The following is an 8,016-nucleotide window of genomic DNA, read 5'->3' on the forward strand; positions in this document are numbered from 1 at the left end:
AATATTTAACTCCATTAAATCAGGAAATTTGTTTAATTAAATATGGAAATCAATTATATCTCAATTTCACAATTCATTTAGCTTCAATTGATTACTTCTGAAGTTGATTAAATTAAAATTGTCAATTTATTTATGTGTTAATTATGGTCACTTTTGAAATGAGTATTTAAATACTACACTTGAAAAATAGCTACAATTGAAATGTTGATTTCATAAGTTGAAGTTTTAATTATAACCCTTCTTGCAAAAATGTTCCTTCTCCCTCTTAATTCTCGTGGGATTACACTACATGGGCTAGCAGCCATTTCGCAATGCGTCGACCCGGATCACTCCCTATTTCTACATGCATATACCAAACGACATGTTTACATTTTTCATTTCAACAAAGGTTTTGTTGAAAACCCTAGCTGCCTATGTACTCTCCACCTTCACGTCACGATTTTGCCGGAATTGGCAATGTTTCAGACGTATGTGCTTTCTTCAGTACTATCAAGCCATTTTGGGAAAGTGCAATTAATGCTCTTGCCCTCTCTCATCTGCGCCACACACTTCAGCCGTTGAAGAGTTAAGGTTGCCCCTCTTTTGTTTTTTATGCACTTTCCCTTAATTATTTTTGTCTTGTTTGTGATTTCGAATGTTAGGTTTTGATTGGTTAGTCACACAATTGGAGGGAATGCAAGAAGAATTGCCCCCCAATTCCACTAGTCCCAGATCGGTACAAACCCTAGCTATTGGGTTTTTGGAGTTCTATATAAAGAACTCCATTTCCTCATTAAGCACACAAACACGAATATACTTTCTATTTGGTAAAAACCCATTCCAAGGTGTTTGAACTGATTTGTGAGACACTTAGGATTTTGATTTGCCCGAAACTCTTGATTATTCTAAAAATTAGTTTTAGTTTGTTGAAATCTACTTTTCTTCGCGGTTTGAGTGGTTTTGTGGTGTGGAGAAAGCAAGAAGGATCTTCAAACTCCATTCTCGACGAAGGCTTCCACTATAAAAGGTAATTCGTTATCCTTTATTTAGTTTAGTTTTAATTTGGTTATTTATTTGTTTGTTCTTGTATGTTTAATTATGTGATTAGCATTTTTGTGTGTGTTTGTTAATTAGATAGTCTGTTAGCAGTTGATTAAATTATGTTAGTTGTTTAGTCATTAACGTGTTAGACTTTCTTAGTTAGACTAGTTTTAAACAAGAGAAAATGGCCAAATGAGCGCTCAATGTTTCACCGAAATTCCAACTACACACCTTATCTTTTTGGGGGTCCTATTACACCCCCCCCCCCCCCCCCCCCGCCCAGGCATTTTAAAAGTGGAATATACACACCCTGAAAAAGCTGCACCCACATATGTGTTGGCTGGTGAAATGCACGCACTTGACACGTGTAAATTTCAATTAAAACTTTTTTTTCATTTTTTTTATTCTTTCCCTTATTTATTTATTTATTTATTATTCTATTTTTTTAATGCCCCTGTTTTCTTTTTCTTTTTTATCCTTGCCCTTTTTATTTTTCATCTTTATCAACAAAATGGTGCTGGCTAGTTGTTGTTCATTCTCCTACTTTTGTTTTTTTCTTTTCCGGCAGTGAAATCTTTTTTCGATCTGAAATTTTCCATGGCCGGAGTGTGGAGATTTTCCGGCTGCCCTTTTTCTTGTTCCGTCTCGATGAAGGGCTTTCAGTGGATGGATGTTACTTTATCTCGATTGGAGTTGAATTTGAGATCAAGGGTACGTAGCCCGAGCTTGCTCCTTGCTTCTATGACTTGAGACCTGCCGAAGCTACAATACCCGTTTGGATGTTCTTTCAATTTCCCTAACCTCAGTGTGTTTTATGGTATTTGAGTTGATTTTGAGTTTTTTTTGATGTTTTTGTTGGATCTTGTGAATGAGCATGACTCGTTGAAGGGGTTGGATTGCCGGCGAAAATTCAGTCACCAAAATCATCTTCGGTAGAGGTGAGGTTGAAGAAAACAAAGGAAAAAAGAATAAGAAAAGACCAAAAACAAAAGAAAAATGTCATGACCCAATTTAATAAGCTGTGAAGGCACTAACCCCCACAAAGTTAGTAAGCCATCCACAACCCAAAACTAACAAAAGATAGATTAAACAAGAAGAAATATCATACAAGTTAAATTTAAGTCTTTAAAACCCTTTTATAGTCATAACACGAAATAAGAAGTGCAACTCCCAAAATCTGGTGTCACTAGTACAGGAACCTCTAATATAAGAGTACAAGTCTGAAAGAGTACAAAATAACTATTTGAAATATAAGGACAGAAATTAAAGATAGATAGAGAGGATCCGGTGCTACGGATCGACATATACTTGACCCCGAACTCTCCGGAACGGACTCCACAATGAGCAATTGAATAGTCTCGCGGACCACTGGTACTAGGCACCGAATCTGTACAAAAAAACAGTGCAACAAGTGTAGTGTGAGTATAAAGAACAACAGGTACTCAGCAGCATCGTCGACCGAACCCAACAAAAACGGAGGCGAGGGTTGGTCTACGATTACTACTTTTCCACTTAACCGCTATTAGCTCGCAATAATGACATTATTCATAATAATCACTTAAATCTCGAGTCATAACTTAAGTGAAGTTTCTAAACCACCAGTCCAACAGGTTTCCAAACAACAACCAAGCAAATCAGACAATTCAACTCAAACGAACCACAATAACAACCAACAAGATAAATGATATGGTCTGGAATGCAGATGCAGTGCAAGGCCTGTAATCATCTTCCGGTACACACAGGTTCGAACATTAATGAATCGTGACCCATGGGGGACCCGTAGGGTCCATATACCGACGCTTCATTCTTAGATCTCCCAGATCACATTGGGTCTTAGCCATTTTAGGCTTCCAAATCACAACACTCGCCCTTTTTGGGCCCACATTACTTGTCATATAGTCTATCCGTCTCAAAATATCATCATTACTCCGTCCGGAACCATTTCCCATCGGACCTTTCACTAGTACCATCAATGCATATGAGATGTCATAATAAGCATGAATAGAGCATGTAACAAGATAAGCAACCAATGCCAGGCAATAAAGAATCAATCTTTAGCTCTTTTCCATTTTTAACGAGTATTAAGAGTGATGAGACACAAATGATTACAAAAAAGACAGGTAATAAACAAAAAGGCATGTATATAAGGGACCTCATATCCCAATCACAGACACTATCATTCTACACTACCAGATAATGCTCAAAGCATGGCATTCAGAGCAGACTATACAATTGAAAGTGCGCAAATACCCTTAACATGAATTATCGGTATCCGATACGAGTGCTCGTCACCTCACAAGTATCGGAACCCCATTACGTGACCCCATTGTCTTCTCTTATTAGTTGACTTTTAACCAACCATAACACTTATATGGTTATACAAAAGGACAAAAAACACCCTTGCACCCGAAAGGTTAAATAGCCCGTGAATCAGCTATATTAGGCTATGGAAAAACTTGCTCTTTATTTTTCTTAGTACATTTATAGATCCGGAGCCTCCCTTTTCTATCATTTACTTTGTTTTCCTTTGAGAGATATTCCATTGTAATTTTTCAATTTGGTTTAATATATCCTTACACACTTTTGTTCTTTTGCTACGTGCCTTTCCTCTCATGAACATCACCTCTAATAAATACTAAATACTCACCTACACCAGAAGTGCTACTGATATAAGAACTCACTCTTATTATTTTCCTCATATGATGAATGATCAAAGACATTTTTTAGTAAGTCTTTCCATTCAGTTCTAGCAATTCATTAATTCAAGTTTTAATTTTATAAAAACTTGCTAGCTGCATTTCTTCATTTTTTTTACTTCAAGAATGTTGCTAATAAATATTCTTTCAGGGGTCGTATATGCTCCCACAGTTCTATTTTCGTGATGTCCAGATGTTTTTCAGGTTTACTCGGTAATTTTTAGATCCTTCTGCAGCTGTAACCATTTTATAGAAACAAAGAAAATTAATTTGAGCTGCATTTCATGGAAGAAAATTGTACTGGTATCTGACCTAGATTTTATTATTAGGGCCAGGTTGATTTGCTTGACTCACACACACGCGCGCGAAACACACATTCACATATAGATCGACACACACACAAACACACAAGAAAACTTAATTATAACTTAAAAGAAAAAAAGAATAAGCAATGGGTAAATTGTTAACATATGCAACTAAATATTAAAAATTTATTGGTGGTAGCGAAGAGTTATAAAAAAATCATGTTAGGTACTAGCTATTTAATAGCTATTTTTTTTTTTTAGCTAAATCATGTTTTTTAGTGTTTTTTTTAAATGTTTTCAAGATTCAACCCTAATGCATGTCAATTTATCATTTTTACTTCATCTGCAGCTACATCAATTAAATTTGTGTCTCTTTATATTTCTAGTTGCTAAGCAAATCTTTCCGTGCTTGATATACACAACTTCTCGAGATTTACTGTTATTTCTCATTTAAACTTTTTTCAATCTTGTGCACTAAACAAACTCGTTATGAACCTCGTGAATCTTTTGTTTTTATATATAGAACTTTAGGGTATGTTCGGTATAAAGGAAACCATTTACCAATTTTTACATGTATGGTTATTATAAAATTTTAAAGAATATTGTTTTTTGATAAAGAAGTGCCTTAAAAATGAGGAAATAAAAATATAAGGCACTTCGACGAGCCGTCGACCCTGCTCATCGACTCACGGATTTGGAAGTTTCCAGGCCTGGTTGAAAATATAAGCTCCTACGTTTTAATTCATTATTTCTCCTCAAGAACATACTCTATGTCTCTCTAGAACCCTCTAAAAACCTCTCTCTATTTCTACAACAATCTATACCAAGAAATCAGGATCAAAAGCCAAGATTTAAGAGATCCATATACTAGGGAGCCTATTGGGGTTTGTGGAGAGTAAGAATTTCTTTGGCATGCAAGTGGAGGATTTCATTCTAATGGAGTAAAGTGACTCAAGGCTTGTTCCCAAGTGCTTAAGGTGAGTTTTATGTTTATTTCTTATCATTGAGGGTATTGAGGGGTTGAAAGACTTGGATTATGGAAGAAAATGGAATATAGAGCTTAAATGTGAAAATAATGGTATTCTTAAATAGTAGTTGACTTGAATCATGACTCTTGATGTATTATGAATAGAATCTTGCTATAAATGATATTAAGAACATGGGAGAAACATAATCGGAGGAGGAATGCAATATTGTATTATGATCATGGTTATGGATGCCCTTGAAATGGGAGTAGGAGAATTGAATGATGTATGGTTGACGAAGATTGTGGATTATGAGTTTATGAATGTTCTTATAAATGTTTGGGAGTTTTTATATGATATGGAGAAAGTTTTAGAAACTAAAGAGATGCTGCCTAATTTTCATTAGCTTTAGTTCAAGCATATTTATGTTATCGATTATCTAATTTTAGTACGAGTTCCCTTGAAGGTAGAATCACAAGTTAGAGAGGCACGCAATTAGATGATAGAGTTGAAGAGATACAAGGTATGTAAGGCTAGTCCCTTCTTTCTAAGGCATGATTCTTACGATATGACTATCCTTATTCTCCATGACATTCTTACGTTCCATGAACTACGAGTCAATGTTGATAGAGAGCTTCTTATGATATAAAGATGAGAAATACGCCATGAATATTATAATGATGATGATGAGTTTAAATCCTGGAGATCCTAAAGCTTATGATACGATACTCTTACGAGGCTAAAGACTCTTATACGATTCTTTAATGTTATTCATTATTGATAGACCCACCTTACGATGCTAGTTACTTCAAGGTGAGGTATGATAATTATGACTACCCCATAATGGAATCGGGGGTTCTCGACCTTACGTCACCCCGATGGAGTGATAGTTGTCTTAAGTTCTTATGCATGTTTTATGAGATGTATGTGATGATGAGATTACACCGTGCCTAGATGGCCGGACATGTCACCGCTAATGCGGGCTGCTTATGATTACACCGTGCCTAGATGGCCGGACGTGTCACCGCTAATGCGGGCTGCTTATGATTACACCGTGCCTAGATGGCTGGACATGTCACCGCTAATGCGGGCTACTTATTATTACACCGTCCCTAGAGGGCTGAACATGACACCACTAGTGGGCGGCGTACGATGGTTACCCGAACGCGGGTTAACGACGATAGTACATGTGATATGTTGATATATGTGATAGGTATAAAAATGTATTTACTCTTAAAGGCTAAGCGGGTTATATCTTTACCTCATGTTCATGATTTCTTTATTATGCCAGTTTCTTTTCATGCCTTACATACTCAGTACAATGTTCGTGCTGACGTCCTTTCTTTTTAGACGCTGTGTTCATGCCCACAGGTAGACAGGGAGACGGTGCGGATCCGTAGGAGCTTATCAGCAGATTCACATGAGCTCTCCATTATTCCGGAAGTGCTACTTTTGATTATATTCTTTTCTGTTTATATTCTGGGCATGACGGGGTCCTGTCCCGTCTTATGTCTAGTGCTATAGTAGAGGCTCATAGATACGTATGTGTGGGTAGTATGGTCTCATGATCTCCTCATTGTATATATGTACATGTATATTATTATTTTGATAGCCGAAGGGCTTATGTATATAAAGGTAGTTATGTCTAAAAATGAAAATTAGTTCTCTATGATTAGAAGGATGAGAGCAATAAATGAACGCAGGATAAGTAGAATGAGTGGTGCTCGGTAGTTAGGTTCGGGTACCCGTCATGGCCCTAGTTGGGTCGTGACAAAAGTGGTATCAGAGCAGTTCAGTCCTAGGAAGTGTCTATGAGCCGTATCTAGTAGAGTCTTGTTTATGGTGTGTTGCGCGCCACATCTATAAACAGGAGGCTACAAGGCATTTAGGAAAAATGACCATTCTTCTTATTATGAAATCGTGCGATAGATCCGTGTTACAAGATTTTCTCCTCCCTAACTGTGTGTTATGATTTCAGAGATGCCGCCAAAGAGAAAAACTACAGCCGCCCAGAAAGGCAAGACTACGATAGAAAGGCGGGTAGAAAGGGAGCCGCCAACTAATGTAGAAAAAGGTGAATCATATGATGAGGCTCCGTCTAATACCTCTCTCCCTCCGCCTAACTTAGAAGAACAAGAAGGGGCTTCAACTCCAGCTCCTATGCCTACAGTTCCTCCACCGGTTGCTCCGGGTAAATAAATGACCGAAACTATTCATCTATTGACACAGTTAGTTGCCGTCCAGGCACAACGGCAGAGTTCGGGCCCAAGTGACAGGGCAGTTAGTACTAGAGCCCATGATTTTATGAGATTAAATCCTCCGGAGTTTTTCGGGTCAAAGCCGGATGAAGACCCGCAATGTTTTATTGATGAGATGTTGAGGACATTAAAAATTATTCATGCCTCCGAGACCAAATCTGTGGAGTTGGCATCTTATAGACTCCGGGATGTGGCGGTTCTTTGGTATAATAATTGGGTATCTTCCAGAAAAGAGAATACACCTCCTCCAGTTTGGCAAGAATTTGTAGATGCCTTCATCCGCCACTATTTTCCACCCGAGGTCCGTCGAGCTAGAGCGGATAGATTCTTAAGGAAACATGAGTGCCCGGGAGTATAGTCTTCACTTTAATTCGTTGGCTAAATATGCTCCGACCATGGTGGATGATATGGGAGATAGAGTGCATAGGTTCGTGAGAGGCCTAGGGCCACATTTGTTTAAAGATTGCCTGACGGCTTCACTACAGAAAGGGATGGACATTTCCCGTATTCAGGCCCATGCCCAGAATTTAGAAGAGCAGCAACACCCGCAAAGGGGTGAGCGCGATATTGATAGAGGGCAGAGTAAGAGGGCCAGATCTATGGGTGCCAGTAGCCACTACAGAGGGGGATCGAGGCAGTCATATTCTAGACATTCAGGCCAGTCAGCGACTAGTGCACGCCCTCGGTTTGCAGGCAGGAGATTTGATCGCTCCATTCATTCAGGACAGGGTCAGACCTCGAGTGCTTCGGGTTCCCATTTTAGGGGTGATTA

General features: G+C 38.2%; 1 long non-coding RNA gene across 1 annotated transcript; it reads left to right on the plus strand.

Annotated features, from left to right (window-relative positions):
* The first annotated feature begins 277 nt into the window (after positions 1-277).
* On the plus strand, positions 278-6,632 carry LOC132630415 (uncharacterized). The gene is made up of 3 exons (XR_009578580.1): positions 278-1,006; positions 1,589-1,731; positions 6,358-6,632. It is a non-coding gene; the product is annotated as an uncharacterized LOC132630415 (long non-coding RNA).
* The last annotated feature ends 1,384 nt before the right edge of the window (positions 6,633-8,016 follow it).

Source organism: Lycium barbarum, chromosome 3, assembly GCF_019175385.1.
Source record: "Lycium barbarum isolate Lr01 chromosome 3, ASM1917538v2, whole genome shotgun sequence".
Classification (NCBI taxonomy): Eukaryota; Viridiplantae; Streptophyta; class Magnoliopsida; order Solanales; family Solanaceae; genus Lycium; species Lycium barbarum.